Genomic DNA, 22,220 nt, shown 5'->3' on the forward strand with positions numbered 1-22,220 from the left:
GGTTTCGACATTCCTGAAGCTTCAAATCCGCAATCCCCGTACAAGGATTGTACATCCATATTCGTATCAAAGGGTAGGTTATCCAACCATACTTCCTCTATAGGAGCTTAGTTTAGAGTTAGGCTCCCATCATTCATCTCTCTAAATTTTTTCCATAAGTGTCCTAGCCAGTCTTCCTCTATGAATGGGATTCTGTCTAAGGCATGTTCGCTGTCCGACACTATAAGTTCTGGTTCTTTTGTTTCAAGGTGGGGTTCTGCCACCACATCGGGTTTTTCTTTAGTGTCTCTTACCAGAAGCTCCTCAGGTTTTGCTATACTTTCAAGCTTGGGTTTTTGTTTTTCTAGAATTTCTTGCGTGATTCTTACCAAATTTTAATAAGCTTCCAGCTTAGCTGCTTCCATGTCTGGAGAAGGATAGTTTTTCTATTTGTTTTCCATGTTTTGGCCAGCTCTAAGTCTTGCTTGGTAGGCTTCCAAGGCTGCGTTAATAGGCTCAAAATTTTTATCAACCAAAATGGATCCTCCAGATTTCACGGTTGTTTCCTTGATTTCACTTCCAGTTTCTTTCACCTTTTCCTGGAATAGTGTTTTTGCTTTCTCCTCGATTTCAACACATTGTTTTTGTTTTCTCATCTCATATCTTTTGCTTCTGCTTCTTTTGATCCTTTGAGAGAAAAATTTCATATTTTCCGAATCATCAGAGGAGTTTTGTTTCTTTTTCTTGGCCTGGGATCTAGTGATTACCTTGATTGGAACAATCGGTTCACTCTCTGATGAGCTACTAGGTATCACTTTGTCTACGTTTACTACTGTTTTACCCTTGTTCAAAGTATTTTTAGGACAATCTTTCGGAAAGTGTCCTCCCTTTTTGCAACATTGTATGCAATAGGCTTCAACTGGCTTGAGGTTTTTGTCAGGCTCTGGACATTCATTTTTTCAATAATCATCTGCACCATAGTTGTGACTGTTTCCCGTTCTTGGCTTAATCATGGGTCTTACTGTGGGAGATCTGACACCTTGATTAGCTACATAATACATTGGTGCGAGATCTGGTGAAGCATAAGTCATGGTTTCTTCCATTGGTGGTGGATGTGAATTATACCAATCTCCTTCTACCATTATTGTAGATGGACTAGGCTCCGCATAGGGTGTAACAGGCACTAATACTTGTTCATCTATGACTCCTTCAGAATGCATGTAATTTACATGCACTGCATTATGTCCTGGGTACAAAGGCTGTTTACCCAACACAGGTTGAGGTCTTTCCATACCCATTGGTGGTCTTTGAGCTTGGGCCATATTAGTCTGATATCTGTACATGGGTTGTCCTTGTGGCCTCATAGGCACGTACTGAACATTCCCATCATACTTTGGTCGGAATTAGCACTCATGGGTCTCATGTTTGGTCCATTTACCCTCAATTGCACACCATTTTTGTGGCCTAATTGGTTGTCCCTGTTGAGGCATCCCTTGTTCTGGTCCCCTCATAGGTGCTTTTTGCATGTTGTTCATCATGTCGTTCATCCTTCAGAGTATATCTTCTATGGGTGAAAGTGGTGCTACAACAGCCGTTACCACTTGTGATGGTTTAGTGAATGCTGTTTTCTCGCTTTGGTTATCCTTAGGGACATCTTCTTTGTTAAAAATATCACAATTGTCTCCTAAGTCAACAACATCTGACACACACTCTTCTAGGGTTGTATGCTTTTTACTATAGAGTATAGCATGAAGTTCTTTGTTTAGCAGTCCCTTTAGAAATAAAGATACGAATCGTCCTTCTGCAGGTATCTCTAGCCCTGGGCATCTGGCAATGTATTGTTTCATTCGAGTTGCACAATCCCTAACGGACTCACCATGTTTGTGTTTAAAGCTGTAGATTTGAGCTACCGTATTATGTTTGATCCCCATTTTGAAACAAGCAGCTACAAATCCTTGAGCTAACATGTTCAAGTCCATGATTGACCTTGGTGGAATGTTTTGGAACCATGTTAATGCTTTTCCTTCTAATGTCATTCCAAACCCCTCGAATCGAGTATGAAAATCGAATATACATTCTGCTCTTAACACTTGCTTAAATCTTGCCAAGTGGTCATATGGATCCCCTGATCCACTGTATTTTTTGACCCATTTCTGAAAATCAGCTGGTCTGACGCGTCTGCTTGGTTCAACTCCCGATCTCTTGGCAGTTGGTCCTGATCCGAGTCTTTCAAGCCAGTTTGTTGGAAATAATGACTCATGTAGCCCTGGACTGGTCTTAGTGTCACCCGGTTTTCTACGTAATGAGGTGGTTTTTGGTTTCTTAACATTACTCTCAGATGATCACTCACGGTGTTCATCTCTTGGATTTGTTTCTGGTCCTTGTCCCAATATCCAATCCCTTATGGAATACCCTTGGTATTTGATTTGTTCTACCTCCTCAGGAGTCATCATAACAAAGTTGTTGTTATAACAATCCCTAAACAAGTAGGTTGGTAGGTCTGCCGATCCCTTATCTTTGATCTTGAAGATATAGAAAATCTTCATGGCCGTCAGTTGTCTTGATTTGGCATGCGAAGTCCACGGAAGATCTTTTATGTTTCTATCCTCCCAACAATAGACTTCGATCCTAGGATTATCCGTACTAAGCCGTCAAATCTACTTGATCGTATCCTTCGAATTCTAAAGTTGGTGGTCCTTCTTTTGCTGACATATCTGGGATTATGGTGTTTACTTCTAACCCCCATTTTCTATCACATCAGGGTTTTTGACCTGTACATACTGAGTTCCGCTCTTGTCCATGTACATTTTTCCTTGTTTGTTTGTCCTAATCTCTTTTTCGAACTCAATACCATGGTCATCAATGCGAATAGCATGCTCCTCGTTAGGGTCCAAGTAAACTTGAGCTCCATGGCGGTTAGTCTTCTAAAAAGAGAGTATATGCTTATAACGCATTGTCGTTCCAGTTTTTGAGTGAGCCGAGTAAGAAGACATTTCAGATGTTGGATTTGAAAAAGTGTTTGAGACTTCTTCAAGAATTGCGTGCAAGGAATTGCCTTGATTCACGCTTTCTTCAGTGAATACTCTACTGGAGGTTTCTCCGAGTATCCGTGATTTCCTAGTACACGACCAGATCTAAGGTTCATATAGACTTATGAAGCTCTGGATAGAGTACTTACCTTTGGATTGACTTGTCGTCAAATTCCACTTGACTTGCTTGCAACCTCTGCTCAATTGCCAATTCCTCGTCTGCAACCTGATTCCTGTACAAATTTGATCAAGTTAGCTATTCTTCTATAAAGACAGGAGAGTTTTTGCTAACTCTCATGATTGGTCTATGTGTATCACTTCAAATCAAGCTATGGGAGTCAAACTGACTTTCAGATTCGACTTTAGCAAAAATCAAAGGATTAATCTACAACTTGGAAATTGAGTGAACATGTACCAATTTTGATCCGATTGAACCCAAAATTGCCCGGTCGCTTTGTATTATGCTGGTCTAACACTTTACAAGTTCAAAAGTCAAAACTGATGTCCCTGGGTAGTAGTAGTAAATAATCGCGATTATTTACTTTTGCTAGTCTTTTGCACTTTTTGTATTGGTTTGACAAGTATACAACTTGTTAAAGTCCCTGGACAAGTTTCAACAAGTTTGGACAAAATCTGATCAAGTTTATCAACTGTTTTGTGTCCGCAGACTCTGATTTCAAGAATCTGGCTTAAGTCTCACTTTTGTGATCCAAATCTCACCAAAATTGACTTGTGAGGTCTACTTGATATGCTTGACCTTGTGGTATACTCAAATGTGCAAAATTTTCAAGTTTTGAAGCAGATGTAAATAATCGCGATTATTTACTCTAGCTAATTTTTTGCAAATTTTTGTCCCAACTTTGACACAAATCTGTTAAGCACCTCAAGTTAAGGTCACTAGCCAAGTTTCATCAAGTTTGGACAATTTTTGATCAAATGGTCATCAAATTTCTGTCCATAGACTAACTTTACAAATTTGGTCACAATTTTCAACCCGATGATCCAAATCTTACCAAATTTGATTTGTGGGCTTATTACAACATGGTAAAACTAGTGGTATGCTGACTTGGTCAAAAAAGTTGAAAAATAGGACAGATGTAAATAATCATGATTATTTACAACTGACAAATTTTGGCATCTTTTTGGTCAACTGAGCATATACACATGATTATTACATCAATATAAGCCTATGAATCAATTTTTAACAAGTTTGGACAATGTTTTCCCAAATTTACACATAAGTTTCAAAAAGTCAGTACAAATTTTAGTTTTTACCTATTTTTTTACTAGTTTGGTGATCCAAATCCTTTGGGCCTTTACAAAAGTTGTTTGTACATATGCAATGAGTCAATGGTATGAACCTTGGTCAAATCTGAGCTAAAAGTTAATAAGCACGATTATTAACTTCAGGTTTGAAATGAACACTTTTTTGCAATTTTTTCAAAGACAGTCTTTACATGAGCTATTTTAAGCCTATGAATCAAGTCAAAACTTAATTTGGCCTAAAATATCAAGGAAAAGTAAATAATCTAAGTTTTCGCCAACTCTTGAAATTTTAACCTCGAAGTGTCCTTGATCTTACCAATTGATTCAGACAACTTTTAAGCTTACTCTCCAGTCGGATTGAATGGTTTGGAGTCTTTCCGTGCTATTTCTAGCCGTAAACCTGAAATTCTGCAACTTCCAATAACAACTCACACTTGATTCTTTCAGAGAGAGCAATGTTCTGAAATCCACCTTGGATCCTACTTACCCTACTCCTAGATTCTCATGCAATGGGGTTGTGGAAAGTGTCCACAAACGCTCGGTTTCTTGTCTTTTATGGTTTTCTAAGCATTGATCTTAAGACTTGTTTCATCTACCAATCATCCTCAAAATCCTAATCTATTTGTATAATCCTACAATCCTAAAGGCACTCAGCAAGTACGATTACTTACAAGCTACCTCTACACAACAAAAGACGACAATCTTAAGCTATGCGGTTTCTAAAAGAAAGTTTTGAACTCTAGGCGATCCTAGAGGAAGTTAAACGATAACTTCACAAGACGCTCATGTTTTTCCCTAGTTTAGGTCTCTTCGATCCTCGACAGTGGCGCCAAATGTAGGAAGCATGTCTAACCTCACCATCCTATCTTATTGCAATATTAGCGAGAACCATGATTAAATTGTCAATCCATGGGACGAAGCTGGCTCGACTAGTGCATAGAGGCTACAAGAGGTTGTCAATCTCTTGGAAAACAACTAACAACTTGCATCTAACTCAAGCTACACTCAAGTGACTGAAATCACTAAAAGCCAATCGCTCATCGAGAAACAAATCACATCCGTTACAACATCAAATGACATCCAAACGTAACGAAACTTCTAGGACATGTTTATAAGACCTAAGCACACATACTTATGGTCTAAACCCACTTTAGGTTAAGTTTCAAAATCGTGATTATTAACAGCAGTGGATTTTTGACTTAGTCGTTTTTGACCCAGAAGGCATCTAAATGCTTAGCAATGATGTCCCAATACCCCGCCTATGCTTAGTTTTTGATTTGAAAGTGTAAATTCCTAGTTATGATGAAATCAAGCCACGGGTCGGTGATGCCAAAAGCTACGAAATACTGTGATGTGTTTACGTCAATGCGTAGAGTTCTTACCTACGGTTGCAATACAACAAACGCGACTGCAATGTGACAACCAGGGAGGGAGTAGGAAGCGCGAGAAGGAGAGGAGTGAGCGCCGTTAGCTCACGCTGTGTTTTCATTATCCAAAACTTAAAAATAACTTTTAAAAATTGATTTTTATACCTTAGCCAAGGTTTTTGGTGGTCAAAACTAATAATCTCGGAGTTCTACCAAAGATGGGTAATGACAGGTTGATACAATCTGGAAGCTTGTAGCCCCAGCTCATTAATTATAAAGTTTATCCAAGAAAATAGGAGTTACAATATTCCCAATTTATCAAAATAATATGTGTTTTACAATGAGAACTCCGAAAAATGGTATCCGTGTTAGCTTGCTGCTAACACAAGGCCATTGAATGAGGTATTCTCATAGGATTTTTTTTAGGCTGCCATATGTTTTTGGTAGGTTGAAATAGAGGCTAGGGAGGGAGGATAGGTACATTCTCTCTCTACCCAAAAGAGTGGTGGTCCTTATGACAATAACTACTCTTCCCCCCCTTTTTTTCCACATCATCAAGGGAGTCCACAGCCTCAGCCCCAAAAAGCACTTTTTTCAAAAAAACTCAAAAAACCTCCCCAACCTATATGTATACCCAAAAATCAATTTTCTCTCTCAAAATCTCACTGCTAGACTGTTACCATATACATGTGGTAGTGATGTGTGTGAACACACTAGGACCGCCGGGACATTTTTTCCCTCTTTAGGAGGTTTTTTCCCCCGTGCATTGTATATACGCCCATCACTCTAGGGCTATCTATCTTTCCATTGCACACTAATTAACACACTCTCTATTGTGTGCCTTGAGCTTCCTTCGTCTTCTCCAAGCTGTATGCATTTCTTTGCAACCCTAATTCCAACATAGACCTGCTAAATATCAAACTTACCACCTTTTTTTATTTCCCTCCAAAATCTCTCCCCTCTTTCTCACTCCTCTCCCTCTCTCTTCTCTCTCCTACTTTTCAACACACACTCTTCCTCCTTCCCTCTCTCACTCCTCTCCCTCTCTCTTCTCTCTCCTACTTTTTAGCACACACTCTTCCTCCTTCCCTCTTGTTGTTGCAGGTCCACTCCATAGCTTTGTTGCAGCTCTCCACGCCATAGCCCTCTTCTACACTCCATAGCTCTCCTGCAACTCTCCATTCCATAGCTCTCCACTCCATAGATCTCCATCCCAAAGCTCTCCACTCCATAGCTCTTTTCTCCACTCCGTAGCTCTCCTGCAGCTCTCCACTCCATAACCCTCTTCTCCACTCCATAGCTCTCATGCAGCTCTCCACTCCATAGCCCTCTTCTCCACTCCATAGCTCTCATGCAGCTCTCCACTCCATAGCCCTCTTCTCCACTCCATAGCTCGCCTACAGATCTTCATCCCATAGCTCTCCTGCAGCTCTCCATCCCAAAGCTCTCCACTCCATAGCTCTCCTCTCCACTCCGTAGCTCTCCTACAACTCTCCATCCCATAGCTCTTCACTCCATAGCTCATCTCTCCCCTCCGTGGCTCTACTGCAACTCTCCACTCTTGCTTGAGACCAGTTTTATTCCCCTTGCCATGGAGCTAGGTGACACTACAAACCTCCCATCCACAGCAGGATTGTCAAGTTTGAAAACGATTTTCTACATGTTTGGCTACCAAAGGACTTTGCACCCTCAAAGCGTCATTACTTGCAAAATGCGCAACAAAGCCGTGGTGCAAGTCACACCAATGTGGGTGCATGGCTGCCTCTACCCTAATGATCCATCCATTAATGTGTATCCAACATTCAATAGCTTTGCTTCATTCTTATAATATGTAGATAGAGGGGAGCACAGTCTTCTTGGATACTGCAAGAGATTGTCGTCTTTTGGAGTTGATAGCACACAATGTTCTTTGCAACCCATAATATACAATCCATAATCTCTACCTTGGCCCCTCTCTACCTCCTTCATTCTATTCTATACAACTCCATATCTCCATGATATGGATACAAATGACAATACAAATCTCCCATCCACAACACGATAAATCACAAGTGGAAGGGGACATATATGAGTGATTCAGAGGATCAACCACCAAAAATCTCTTATGGCACTAGGTTTCAAAGAAGAAGATGGGATTCATGGTTGGAATCTCAAATTCAAAGAATGGGTGTTCATACAGGGGAGGAGATTTCTGAAGTAGGAGTAGTTACATATTTGCCACCAATTCTTGAAGGGACGGGATCTAGAGAGTCCAGCAACACAAGTGGAGATCAGCAACAGGAAGCAGGGGAAACTTCTTCACCTAGGCCAACAGGGAAAGGAAGAAACCCAACTCTTGAAAGGGTCATCCATTTGGTATTCAGGCAGTCCATCAGTTTTTGAGGGCGAAGAGGCAGTTGTAGTTTCCCACACCACCACCTTTACCATTGTTTAATTCTAATCCTTTGGGAGGACAACAAATTCAACAAGTACCCATTATGGCACAACAAACACTCAATCCTAAAGTAGGGGCAACAAAATTTAGTGGAAAAGAATCCCAGGAAGCTGACAGTCATGTGGGATAGTTTGAGACAAGATGGTCTGCTAGTGGGTATGATGTACTTTATAATGATGCTATCAAGAAGGAGCATTTTGCAGCAACATTGCAGGGAAAAGCCATGTCCTGGTTCATGCAATATGGTAATGCTGCATGCCATGATTATGATAATTTAAAAATCAAATTTTTGACTAGATTCAGGGTAGAGAAAACCCCTAAAGATGTTTTGAAAAAAATAAAAAAAATTAAGCAAAAAGATTTGTTGGTAGAGGACTATGCCCAACAATTTAGAAACTTGATGAGCAAGTTGTAGGCCAATCAAAGACCCTCTTGGGAGCAATTGGGTGACTACTTTTGTTTTTTTGAGGAAGTAATTGAAAAGTGCAATAGCAGGTCATGCTCCTCTTACTTAGCCTCAAGTTTTTGGAAATATAGTGGATGCATCCATGAGAGCTGAGAGAAGATATGGCACCAGTGAACAAAAGAAAAGTAAGAAGAAGAAATCCAAGTAGGAATCAGACTCAGAGGAAGAGGATTCATATTCATATGATGATGAAGAATCAGATTCAAATTTTGATCAGGAGACAAATTCTGAGGATGATGAAGAGGACACATGGAGTGCCAAGAGGAAGAAGAAGAAATCCAAAAAGAAAGAATCAAAGACAAAGAATGGTAAGTCTAAAGCTAAGGAGCCAAATATTATCAGTAAACAAATTTTGAAAAAACTGAAGGAGATGCAGCCACAATCATTTTCAAGTCATGCAAAATCACCATTTTGTCAGGTATATCAAAGACTTGGACATGATTATGATAATTGTACTATACCCCTAACTTTAGGGGAAGAAGACCAATACATATTTTGGCCTTAATGGAATCAGGTGCAAATGTGGTTGCACCACAACCCTTCAGGGGTAGATTTCAGATTTCAAATCAACCAAGGACATTTCAACAAGGGAATTGGCAAAATGTGCCAAGGTTTTAGCAATCAAAAAATCCAATGCAACCATGTACTTATTGTGTTATAATGGGGCATAGGCAAGGACCTTCTTGTGAGATTTGGTGTAAGCATAGGAATGAGAGAGGGATTCCAATTGTGAACTTCAACTCTTCAAATGTAGGCACTGTTTCTTCTAATGATGGAAGAATGAAACAACCAACTCAGGTTAATGCTGTATTTTTGGAAGAAATTGATACCTCACTAGAAAAATAGGACAATGAGAGATACCCCTACCCAAGGGTCTATGCAAGAATATACAATTTACACTTTTATACAATTTCAATATACATGAGAGTTGCGGAAGCATTTGTATAGGGGAGGAGTTCTCAACACCCGACCAAGCATGGAGTTTAGTCCATGAGCCGGACTGCATCTAGAGGTACCTAGCGACTAGTGCTACCCGTGAATGGGTGTTATGAATGAAAGCGTACTCAATAAAAAATATAACATTGTGGAGGGTGAATATATGTGTACACCGCGTTGAGAGAGAGAGAGAGAGAGAGAGAGAGAGAGAGAGAGAGAGAGAGAGAGAGAGAGAGAGAGAGAAAGAATATAGTGGAGGGTGAAATAGAGTGCACAAAGACATGAGAAATTGACAACAGAGAATCTTCAAATGCCCATCTAAATGGAACAGGCGACCATGTATTAATGCAATGACAAAATCTGGGTATACATAACATCAAAAAGTTTATGACAAAATAACTAGTAGAGCACCGGACCCTGTGTAGAGATCGACCGGTCCACCCATCCACTTATTCTCTACTACGGAAAGAGAGAATTTCACTTCTTCGAGAGAAAGCTAGAACACCTCCATCCTACCTGAGCCAGACATAGGTGAGGCCGCTTCGCTTCCCTCCATGAACCCGAGCTCTAAAAGGATCCCAAATACCAGTAGGTGATAGGGTACCAACACCAACCATACCAATTTAGGCGCCACGCCTCTTTGATGCCCATCATCGGGTGTTTAGGCCAAGATAAGGAAAAATCCCCGATGCGTTAGCCGTGTAGGTCATTCAACCCCCGATGCACTAACCATGTAGATGAGCCTAACAAAAAGAAGAAGACCTAGGCAACACCCCTAATCCAGCAAAGCCCCAGGTCATCAACCCTTTAGTTTAAGGCTAAGCGATGTAGGTGATCCTAGTCTTGTAGCGACGCTGCCATGAGAAACATAACACATGAGTCCAATCACAATAGCACTTTCCAGATACACAAACATTTCCTTTTTCAAACAGTTATATTGTACAAGGTCTCTACCCTTACACGTCTACCATAACCCATCTTGATCACTTCATGATCCAATCCAAAAACCATAAACCATAAACCGTAATCCAATCACATCATACGGGTGAGATCTCCACCCCACTTGGGTGAGGCACGACCAATCCTGCATAACCACTTTAGAACATAACATGGCTGCAAAAATTTCGGCAACATAACTTAATCCAAAAAAAAAACCATAAGCCACACCGCTTTCCACCATAAAATATCAACCATAATCCATGAGGGAATCTCAGATCTTAACCATAAATCATAATCACACTGAACCAACTCCCACACTTAGAGTTTGACATATCCCCTACAATCAATCGGAGTCTACACACATGTGACCCTTAAGATGTGATTCTTTCATGCATAAAAAGAGTCCGACCAGCGACTAATCATGATTAAAAAAATCCAATTTTGACAACATCAAACCATGCAAAGTTGATGCATCACATGTGCACTTCATCGCTCTAGCACATAGAGCTAGTTTTGACCTAGAAAGGGGGAAAGCAATCATAACCATACATATGAGGCATCCACATAAATCCATGAGTTCCCATGCATCATATGATAACATTTCAACACCATAAACATGATGCAAAACAACTTCGACCTTTAGGTCAAACATAAACCATAACTTCACACATGTGCAAAAACATTTTTTTGACATTTTTGGGAGCATACAAAACATGCAAATGAAAGTGTTTGACCTCAAACCAATGCATCAAGTTCAGATCTATAATGTAGACTATCACTCCATCATGTCACTTTGACCATATGATACTCACATAACAAACGGTAGCCCCCAAAGAAAGTCACTTTATTCATATCTGCCTATGCGGTTCGGAATGTTTAACCATATACTCTCATGTAAGTTTAGGGCCATCTAATAATTTAAATCAAATCACCAAAACAAACCATAGAACATATCAAAACGGCTCGGTTAACTCACGACGTCATATGATATCCCCCTTTGATAGCACCTACGCGTGTAGGTAAAAACTGATAATAGAGTGATTTAATAATTCGCATTCCTGAAGTGATAACGGAGATCTAAATTTATTTATCATCAATTTTTATCAAGCTTTTCAATTGGTTAAGTGGGTTTGTCCATCCGGTGAATCTATATAGTAGTTCTCCAAGGAGCATAGAGTCAAAATTTTTGGTTAAGTGTAGTGGGCAGCAATCTATTTTTTGACTATAGCTCTTAACTCGTGCGTGTTTTTCACATGACAAATAAGAGAGAAAATGTTCTAAATGATGTGTTTTATCTATGGTATAAAGGGTTCGGGCTGATTCATAACGGTTTGTGATTTATGACCAAAACAGTATTCCTACCGTTTCTATGACGTGAAACGAAAAGCGCTTCTTTATGCACGTGCATGACCATAACGCATCATGTGCATAAATAACGTGTAAAACATGATGAAACAATCATGAGGCAACCTCCTATGTACTTGGTTAATCCATACATGCATTCGTATGAAAAAAAAAAATCATCGAGAGGGTGACTACGCAGAAAAAACGACATAGAGAGAGAGAGATGATGACTATGGAGTTTATGGTTCCTCACCGTACTTTAGAATTGATTTGGGGTTGTCAAAAGGCTTCTTGCTTTTCCGCAAGAGAGCGGTGATGAGAGTTACATAGAGGTATCCATCACGAAAACTTCCGGAGAGCGCGTACACCGTGAAACAAGAGAGAAAATAATAAGCAAATTGAGAGAGATATCCTTCTTCTTCTTCTTCACGAGAGAGAAGAGTTTATTGAGATGGTGATGAAGAGCTTGCACCACTCTGTATAATAGATAAGTAATTATGACGTCAAGGCAAGAGAGCTTCCGCGTCTGAGAGTGTATCTATCCTTTTCAAAGTGAAAGAAGAGAGGTCTTTATATAGGCTCTCAAGGCCAAAAGCACTAGCTAATAATAGAGTGAGGGAAGGAGAGACAAGTTCGCGCATGTTCGCGGCTTGCTATTATATAAAAATAATATTTTTTTATAAAAAAGTTTTTTTAAAAAGTTTTTTTTAGTACACGGATTTCGATGCGCAATTTAGAGACTCTAAGAAGAAGCTTGGTTTCCAAAAAAAGAGTTCTAAACTAAGCTCCTCCTCTTTTTTTTTAAAAGACGCTTTCTTTCCTAAAAGCAAGCCTTTGCTTTTTGGTGGTCAACTCTCCCACTTACCATTCAATTTTTACATTAAATTTGACCATCCAAACAGTATCTAACCAACTAATAAAAACCATAGCTAGACTACGTCACACCGTAACATCCGACATAATTGTGACTTTCCAATATTGTCAATCAAAATTCGACGAAATAGTATTGAAAGTTATTTTTCTTATTTTTAAAAGAGACCCAAAAATTGGGGATCTTACAAACAATCAACAAGCAGAAAATGACTGCAAACAGTTTATTGAGGAAACATGGGAGAAATTCACAAACTCATACACTGATTCTTTACATTATTCTCAATGTGATTTCTCCCAATGCATTGAAATTCAAGAAGTGCTGGAGAAACCATTGGAAGCGCAGAGTTTAGTTATTACTAGGTCAAAAGGGAAGTTGCCACCTCAGGAAAAGGAACAAGGGAAAGATCCTGAGGATCCTATTAATTGAAAAGCTCATGATAAAATCAAAAGAGGAGTTTTAAAGGAAATCCAATCCAATTAGAAAACTGAAGAATCGGCAGATTTTTGGCAAACAGGTTCAATGCAAAAAATTTGGGAGAATTTGGGCAGAAAACAATCAGATTATGCAGAATTACAGCATCACTTGAAGACAAATAATTCAGTACAGTCTTCTGCTAGATGATCTTTTTGAAGCATTGATGGATGCCCTCTTTCAGTGAAGGTGGGAAAACTGTTGAAACTAGTTCCTTACTTCAGTCAGGTATTCCTCAGGAAATTGACAAATCCGGTTAGAGAAAAGGATTTGCAACAGAAGGGGGAAATGAGTCACATCCATCTGGCACATATAGATTTTGGAGATGAAGCACCAGTAGATAAGGAATATAAGGTTCTAATAATCAATATTTCCATTGGAAAAGTATATTCGTCAGATGTGCTGGTGGATGGAGGATCAGGAGTAAATATCCTTCCTGAATCAATTTGTAAGAAACTGACTTTAACCAAATGGGAACCTGCACCTTTTCAAGTGAAGATGGTAAATCCATTGCTACAAAAGAAACATGGAAAAAATGGGGAAAGCCTGCTTCAAGAGCAACAAGAATGAAACTAGAGCTTCAAGATGGATATATGGAGAAACCCCTAGGACTTCTAGTGAAAGTAGTTGTCACCTCTTGTGGAATTGGATATGAGCATACCTTTGCTATTGGTGATTTTGGCAAGAGGAACAAGTATGACATCATATTTGGAAGACCGTTCATGAGACATTTAAAAATGTCCAAGACTGGGGGTATGACCATATTTACTTGAAGAACATGGAAACCACAACGAGGATAAACTTAAAAGAACATAGTTAAAAGGATGTAACAAGAACACCTGTCGAGGAGTTTAATTAAGCTATATTAGCCAAATCTGAACTTCCAGCATGGTTGGGTCAGTCCCAACAGTTATGAATGTGTAGAGCTTCAGATTGTAGAAGCTTAAAGCGTGAAGAGTGTATCCTACAAAGTTCTTTAGAAGACAAAGACTACATCCTAGAACCCTTTGCAGAGAAATAACTAGAGCCTTTAGGATGGAAACACATTATGGCACCTTTGGATGTGTGCATTATGACTGATGATCCCACAAAAAAGTTCTGTGACAAGGATAGCTATGACGTGGTACCATATTACATGGTCAATGTAGTTGAGGAAGAGGGTGATAGTCAAGCCTTAAATGAGCTCAAAATAATAAAGCAAGATGAAGAAGGAGAGGAAGAGTTGTTTTACGTCTAGAGCAAGAAAATAGGAAATTACGCTTATGTGTAAATCTAAAAAAAAATGAATGCTGCAACAATAAGGGACAACTATCCCTTACTAATCACGGAACATGTGCTCGAATGAGTGACCGACAAACAAGCCTACTCATTTTTAGCAGAATTCTCAGGATACAAACAATTGGCTATCGCGGTAGAAGACCAATACAAAATGGCATTTTCCATAGAATGGGGAATCTATGCTTATAGAGCAATGCCTTTCGGCTTAACCAATGCACCTGCTAATGACACACGCCTTCAAAAAATACTGGGAGATATTCTTAGAAATTTACATGGACGACCTCTGTGTTCACTCTATCCTTAGGACAAAACACATTGAGCATCTCAAAAAGGTATTCAAGGAGTGCATAACTTAGACAATTTTCCTAAACCTTAAAAAATGTGTCTTCATGGTAAGACAAGACAGAATCTTGGGACATATTGTCTTTGAGAATGATATATCTATGGATCTTGACAAGATCAAGGTAATTGTGGAAATGCCAAGGGCAACTACTACCAAGCAAGAACAATCCTTCATGAGACACTGTGGATACTATTGACGGTTCATATACATGTATACAATCATTGCACAACCCTTGTATAGGCTGATAATTGTTTTTGATTGTGCAAAAGAGTGTAAGGAGTCATTCACAGAACTAAAGGAGGCGCTTATATCAGCATGGCCATTACTCAAAGCACCAGATTGGGGTAGAATATTACACGCTCACATTGATGCCTCAACATTTGCAATAGGCTATATCTTGGCTCAACAAGAAGAAGGAACAATGGATTTCCCAATCTGCTATGCTAGTCAACAGTTGAACAATGTGGAAAATAATTACACAACCACGGAACGGGAAGTGTTAGGTATGATATATGTCGTAAATAAATCTAGACATTATCTTTTCGCTAATGCATTTGTCTTCTTCACACACCACCAAACTCTTTTGTATCTGGTAAACAAACGTTGCAATACACAAATAGTTGTTTGATGGTTCATCATATTGCTTGAGTTTGATTTTACGTTGTGGTAAAAAAATGGCAAAACACACCTCAAAATAGATCATCTCTTGAGGTTACCCAATGAAGAAGCACCCAAAGGAGTGGATGATGAATTATTTGATGCTTACCTCTTCAACATCGAGATAGTTCCTAAGTGGTCTCAAGAGATAGTCACACTTTTGACCTATGGTGGAAAGTTTGATAAAAATGAATGAACAAATATGCATGCCGATGTAAGTAGACATGTTTTAAATTGTGCTACATGTAGAAACAATCCAACGGTGGAATATACCACATTGTTTTAGATAACAACTATGCACCAATGGAGTCAATATATGGTTGATTACCTAGCAATAAGGAAATTCCTTGGGAATGTAATGCAAGCCAGACAAAGAGCCATTGAGTTGGAAGCTCAAGACTGCATGATAATTGAAAATCAAGTTTACAAGAGCAACAAAAAATGAATACTTGCCTATCTTAGACCAAGTGCACGGAGGGATTACCGGAGGCCATTTCTCAGGAGATAAGACAACTAGGATTGTCTTAATTGTGGGAATATGGTGGCCTACATTGCACATGGATGTGGAATAATACGTCAACCAATGTGATCATTGTCAGTGTACCAAGGTACCTATAAAGAGAGATGAGATGCCACTATGACCGATGATGGGAGCAAGGGAATTTGCTAAGTGGGGCTTAGATTTTGTGAGACCAATCTCACCACCCATTTATAAAGAGAGATGAGATGCCACTATGATCAATGATGGGAGCAAGGGAATCTGCTAAGTGGGGCTTAGATTTTGTGGGACCAATCTCACCACCCACTTACAAATCCCATGCCCAATATATCATCGTCACCACGGACTATCTCACAAAATGGGTTGAAGCAAAAGCCACACAAAAAGCAGATGCCAAAACCAATGTACAATTTCTATATGAAAATGTCTTTGTAAAAGATGGGTTACCCATATAAATTGTTAGTGATAGAGGCACACATTTCATAAACAAAGTTATTGAGACGAATTCATGATTATTTGTAATAATTTTACCCCATATCATCCAGAAGCCAATGGACAGGTTGAAGCTACTAATAAGACACTTTTAACGATATTGATAAAAGTTGTGATAGATTGGGACCAAAACTTACATTTTATTTTATGGACATACAGAGTGGCCTATAAGACATGCATTGGCACAACACCTTACAATATGGTGTTTGGTCTAAATGCCATCCTATCCGTCAAATTCATAAACCTAAATTTGAGAGGATCCAAACAATTAGAGTGGACAGATCATGAGTTTTCATCAAGATTAGAGGATTTAGAAAATCTAAATGAGCTAGCCTTCAAGATGTAGCATCTATCTATGCTCAAAAAAGACACCAAAAAGAGTTCTTTGACAAGCATGTGTGGTCAAAAAATTTAAAACAGGGGACTATGTTTTGGTAGATACGCTGAAACAACATGCTAAAAAACTCAAAAAGCAAGGGATGGGACTCTTTGTGATCAAAAATTTGTCACCAAGTGGGGCCATCAAGCTTGCAACATTAGAGGGAGAAGAAATGCCTAACAAGATTAGTGGATGTAGATTCAAGAAGTATCACCTACCACTGACCCACGAGACGCTACAGTAGATTGATAGATAAAAACAATGCATGAAAGAAAAGAAATGGAACCCACGAGATGCTACAGTAGATTCATAGAGAAAAACAATGAATGAAAGAAAAGAAATGGATTGTTGAAGACGAACAAATAGAAGCTAAAGAATGAATGGCTAAACAAAGGCTTCTATGACAACAACAACAACATGGGAGACCATTGCGGATTGAATCTATTTTCATAAAAGAATTCAAAGAATATAGAGTGGATCGAGTGACCAAGGTCAAGATTGGAAAAAATCAAGTAGAAACTACCACTCTACTTGATACAAAAGCCCATGAAAATGTCATTTCCCTCAGTCTATATACACAACTTAGTCAAGACACAAAGCTTCAAACGACACCACACAAGATTCAGAGCTATGCTAACCACCTGATCAAAGCACTAGGGTTGGTAGCCTTATTAGTTCAAATCAATCAATATGTTATCCACACAGATTTTATGTGGTAGAAGATCATCAAAACCAACATGAATTATTGCTAGGACAGCATAGCAAAGGAAGTACAATGTTTGTAAGGATTGGGAGTCCGACCTGCTACTACGACTTCAAACTAAAACAGAGAGTCAAACGTTTCCATTAACTACAATAACATAAAAATTTCCAGCAATAGAACAGACGAATGACAAGGACAAACAACCCTGGCCTACAAGAAGCATGCAATGGATTCCCAAAATGTTGCCACAAAAACCAACACTCCAATCAAAGATGACATCAACCTCATCCAAATAAAAAACGACCAAAAATCCAATGAAACAAACGCACAACAAAGAGAAAGACGGATACCCAAGGAACAACTCAAAAAAAAGCAGATTTGGGTTAGAAAAGATGAGATATATGCAAAAGAATCACTCCATACTTATGAGCCGACACAAACTTTGACACCATCTCACACACCCATATGGACCACTCATGCATCTATCACAAATATATGGGTCCCAAAGAATTTGGTTCAAGCTAAAAAAAAATAGGAGCTTATTTTGATTCTTAAGTACACTGTGTTGAAACCATCTAAGAGACCAAACCAACAGACCAAGCACCACTTAGAGAATCAACAACCAACCAAGTCAACAAAGAAAGTCTGGGTAGCCAAAGAGTTCTGTTAGGCACCAAAAAATCAGCTTTGGATTTGGATCCTAGTGGCAATACTTCACAAGGAAAATATCAAAACCATAGCAAGGTAAGGAAATGAAAAACCACCAAGTATGGCGGCCACAACAATCCAAGCAAGTTATCGACACGGCAAGTCCTGTGGAATTTTTCCAAATTACTATGCAAGCTCCGGCTGCACTACTCCAACAGAAGCTATATGGGCCCAGAACTATTTCTCCACCCACCTTGTACCCATAATTTCAAATTCTTCCAAGAGGACTTAAAGTCTTAGACACGGGGGGAGGGGGGGATGCATACGAAACCTATGGCAAGGAACCTATGTCCAATATTATTGGACACTGTCTTACAATGGTTTAAACCTTTTGTGTTTCATTGCGACTTGATTCTCAATAAATGCTAAGGAATGCCCATAAGTATGTAAAGGGGGTTCAGGTCATGGTAGGGCCAAAAGTAAACCCATACTCTTGTATATACTTCATGCATAGAAGTTTTTTGTATTTTGATTCTAATTATATGGTCAACTTTCGTCAAAAATCAAGAAAAAGCACCAAAAGGAGACCAATGATGGCCTGAAAACTTTGTATATAATTTACCTGATTTTGGGGTAATTTTATATAAGTTTTGGATTGATTTTATTAATATTTGGGATTTATCATAAGTTTTTAAGTACCTTTTTGGGATTTTCTTTCTAAGAATCTAATAAAAAATCCAAAAAAGAAATGGAGAATCTAAAGCCAAATAACTAAATATCATACTAGAAGGGATTCATAGAAAAAGTTCGAAAGCAATTTGAAGATATCAAATTTCGACCTAAATACAACGGTGACCCGAAAGGTGAACCTGGCATATGTGAGATATACAAAGTCCAAACATGGAAATTGAAGATCCTTTAGAAATCTAAGGTATGCATAGGGAATGATGGGACCAGAAAGAGAAATGGGTTTTTGGGAGCACTAGGCACTTATACTTAGGGGAAAAAGCTAATCATTTCTCACTTGTGCCAGTGGAGAGAGAGCTTGAATTTGTTAGAGCACCCACCTTCTGAGGCTTACTATGCGCACTATAGACATCTTTGTGATGAGCAAGATGAGTGGTGAGTCCCCTTCCCTTGCTAACCACTAACACATGCACCATTGTGTCAGGGGTTATGGGGTTTGGAAGTCGAGTTGGGTCAGCACTAAGCTGCTAGCTATGAGAAAAGAGAGAGGGAAAAGATGCTCGGCACCGCACAATAGATGAATGACCACTTAGAAATGAAAATAAATCACAAGAACAATTAAACTCTAAATTACAGATGAAAATTGATGCTCAATGTCCAAGGTGGTGTCGTTAACGACACTATTAACTGCAAATTAAGGAGTTTATGCTTCACAAAGCGTTTAAGCCCAATTAGTCTTGCATGAATTGAATTCGAACGTTCAATGATGATGAAAGAGCACCCCATTAAGGTGAAGCAGTCCACAACTTCATGATGCTCTTAATCTTTTTGCTCTCCATTGCCGAAATTGCCTAGAACTCCTCGTTTGTCTTCAATTGCTCTCGAGAATGCTACCAAAAACTCTCTCTTGATCTTAGTCTCTGATTGCAAAAAACTTGAACTCTCCCTTGCTTGATTGTAAAACTTCAAAAAAACTAGGATGTGTGTGAGTCCCCCTTTCTATTTTTGACACTTCTTCTATTTTTAGCTTACTTTTTTTCATGTGAAGCTCATCCTGCTATCCTTGGCTTTGCTCGAGCGCCACGGCTTGTGGGAGGCCCAGGTAGTAGCACCGGTGCTACTGGGTGGGACCCCCCACCCCCCCTCTTATCCTTAAAAGAAATGGGCCCCTTTAAGGACGTGCAAGAAAGTACCCTACCACGTTATCATCATCTTTGCATTGCCGTCGACAACCCCAGCCGCCCAGCTCCAGCCGTGCAGGTCTCTCGCAGCGCCACCCTGTGGCCTCCATGGTCAATCTCCACGAGTGCGAAGGCCTTCTTGCTTGATACCATCAAGTAGTGTACGCCAAAGGCTATAAATCCCACACGGCAACTCCTACCTTTGTATATGGTAATCCCCCCCCCCCCCCCCCCCCCCCCGTAGCAAGATCTCCTCGTTACAGCTCTCGAAGGCTCCTTGAACCTTGTTTTAGGGCAAAACTACTCCCCTGTTCATAATCACGAGCACGACACAGACAACATACTTATCATCCGATGACACGACTAACCGGTAGGTGCACGTAGGCAATCTCGTTAGCTTGTCAGGCTGAGACCAATCTACACATACGCACTTTTATGATGCATCAATCACTAACCCTGGTAGAATGCAACCCACTCTATCCCTAAATGCTCACAACACAATTTACACGTCCAATGAACTCGGAATCGCATCAAACTTACTAGGCACCATCCTCTCACTAGGATATACTTACCTATAAGTCTAATCTCACCAGATTTGAACCCTAGTTATCTCGAATACAATCGCGATAGACTAACAGGTCATAATCCAAAAGTGGGCGAAACTTAAGTTTATGAGTATCTATGTGTAGCTAATCTCTTTCTCATTCCATAAAGCACTTGATTATTGAAAACAGACACCGTTTGTGCTACTTACAGGCAAAACAACCTCGAGGAAGGATCGATCACGATCAACTCGAAACGGTGAATGCGTAGCATGGGCGCGTAGCTCTCGGAGAGACTACTGCGATGGTGTGGTCGCGTCATGAATCCGGTGAGGGAGAAGCGCGTAGCGAAGAGGATAAGGCACACTCACTCTCTCTCTCTCCCTCCCTCTCAGACTCGTACGACACAGGATTAATATTCAAATGTTATTCAAAAATGGTTCTAAGGTGACTTTTATACTTTAGTCACCTTAGCTCAAAAATGTACATGGGGTTCTCTTACTCATTGTTACAAAGTGGGAACAAATCTGAGTCCTGACTAACTGATTAATCTTTACATAACCCAGACGAATGGATCAAAATGATAAGACGTCTTTGACATAAAATGGGAATTGATATGCTTTACAAGATGGGCTCATTACAACACTTGGACCAATGGGGATCCAACACTCCCCCCCTCCTAATTCATGTCTACCACGACATGATTGTCTTTGTCTTCATTGTCATTGTCGTCTTTCTTGGTTGATTTGATGTAGAAACGCATCATATTGCATAGACTCGCTTGCCATTAATGGGCCAAATTTTTTTGACTTGTACATGAAGAAGCCTGTGTAAAATGCTTCTTCAAAGGTTTGGAGATGGTAGCTTGGCAGAAACATTAGCCGTTTGAAGTAGGCATACAATACTGGTTCTGTCGGTGGCCCACTTAGATCGTATGACAACTCTGAGATGTTTCTTTCAGTATTCATATACTCTGATGTCCAGCTTTCTGAGAAGACTGTGAGACAGGCCAAAAATGTTCGAGCTATTTTACATAGCATCTTGTAGGATAGGTCAGGAGAGCCTCCGAATTCTGCGATGGCGCCCTGTAGGGTTTTCACCATGTAAGAACCGGATATTCTCTCTCCCTCTGCTGGCCCTGGCATTACTGGATAATTTAGCCATGTCGGATTTCTGCTCTGTAGTGCTTTATGTTGGCTGTAGGTGTATGTTCGGGGAGTTGGGCAAAAAGTTCTGTCATTCCTTAGCTCAGGCGGTGCGTTGACTAAGTGGATCAGGTTATTAGGATGATCCAAGAGCCATTGACGCCTCCACTTTGGCTGACTGTCTACTATTCTGTTTTTCTGTTCCCGATCCTATACTTCTCCTTCAAACACTGGCACTTGTTCTTTTTTTTCGAGCTGCCGTTGATGTGTTAGAGTTTCGTACTTCAGTAGAGCATAGGGTAACATAGGTGCATTCCATTCCTTCCGTAGCTCTGCTGCTGTTTTGCCCAATCTGGAAATCCCTTATAGCAACTCCTTTTTGAGTTGCATTGCCTTGTACCATATCATTTCTGTTTGTTTTTCCATCTGCTCGGCCAGCCTCTGCTCTTTCAATTTCGTGACTGAATCTTCTTCTGTCTCTTGGTTTTTGGAGCCGGTTTGATTAGTCTGTGTATCTGGTGCCTCCTGTTCATCTGAATCTTCCTCGTACTCATCTTGACC

The sequence above is a fragment of the Adiantum capillus-veneris genome, chromosome 18, assembly GCF_014529385.1.
Source record: "Adiantum capillus-veneris isolate H3 chromosome 18, ASM1452938v2, whole genome shotgun sequence".
Taxonomy (NCBI): Eukaryota; Viridiplantae; Streptophyta; class Polypodiopsida; order Polypodiales; family Pteridaceae; genus Adiantum; species Adiantum capillus-veneris.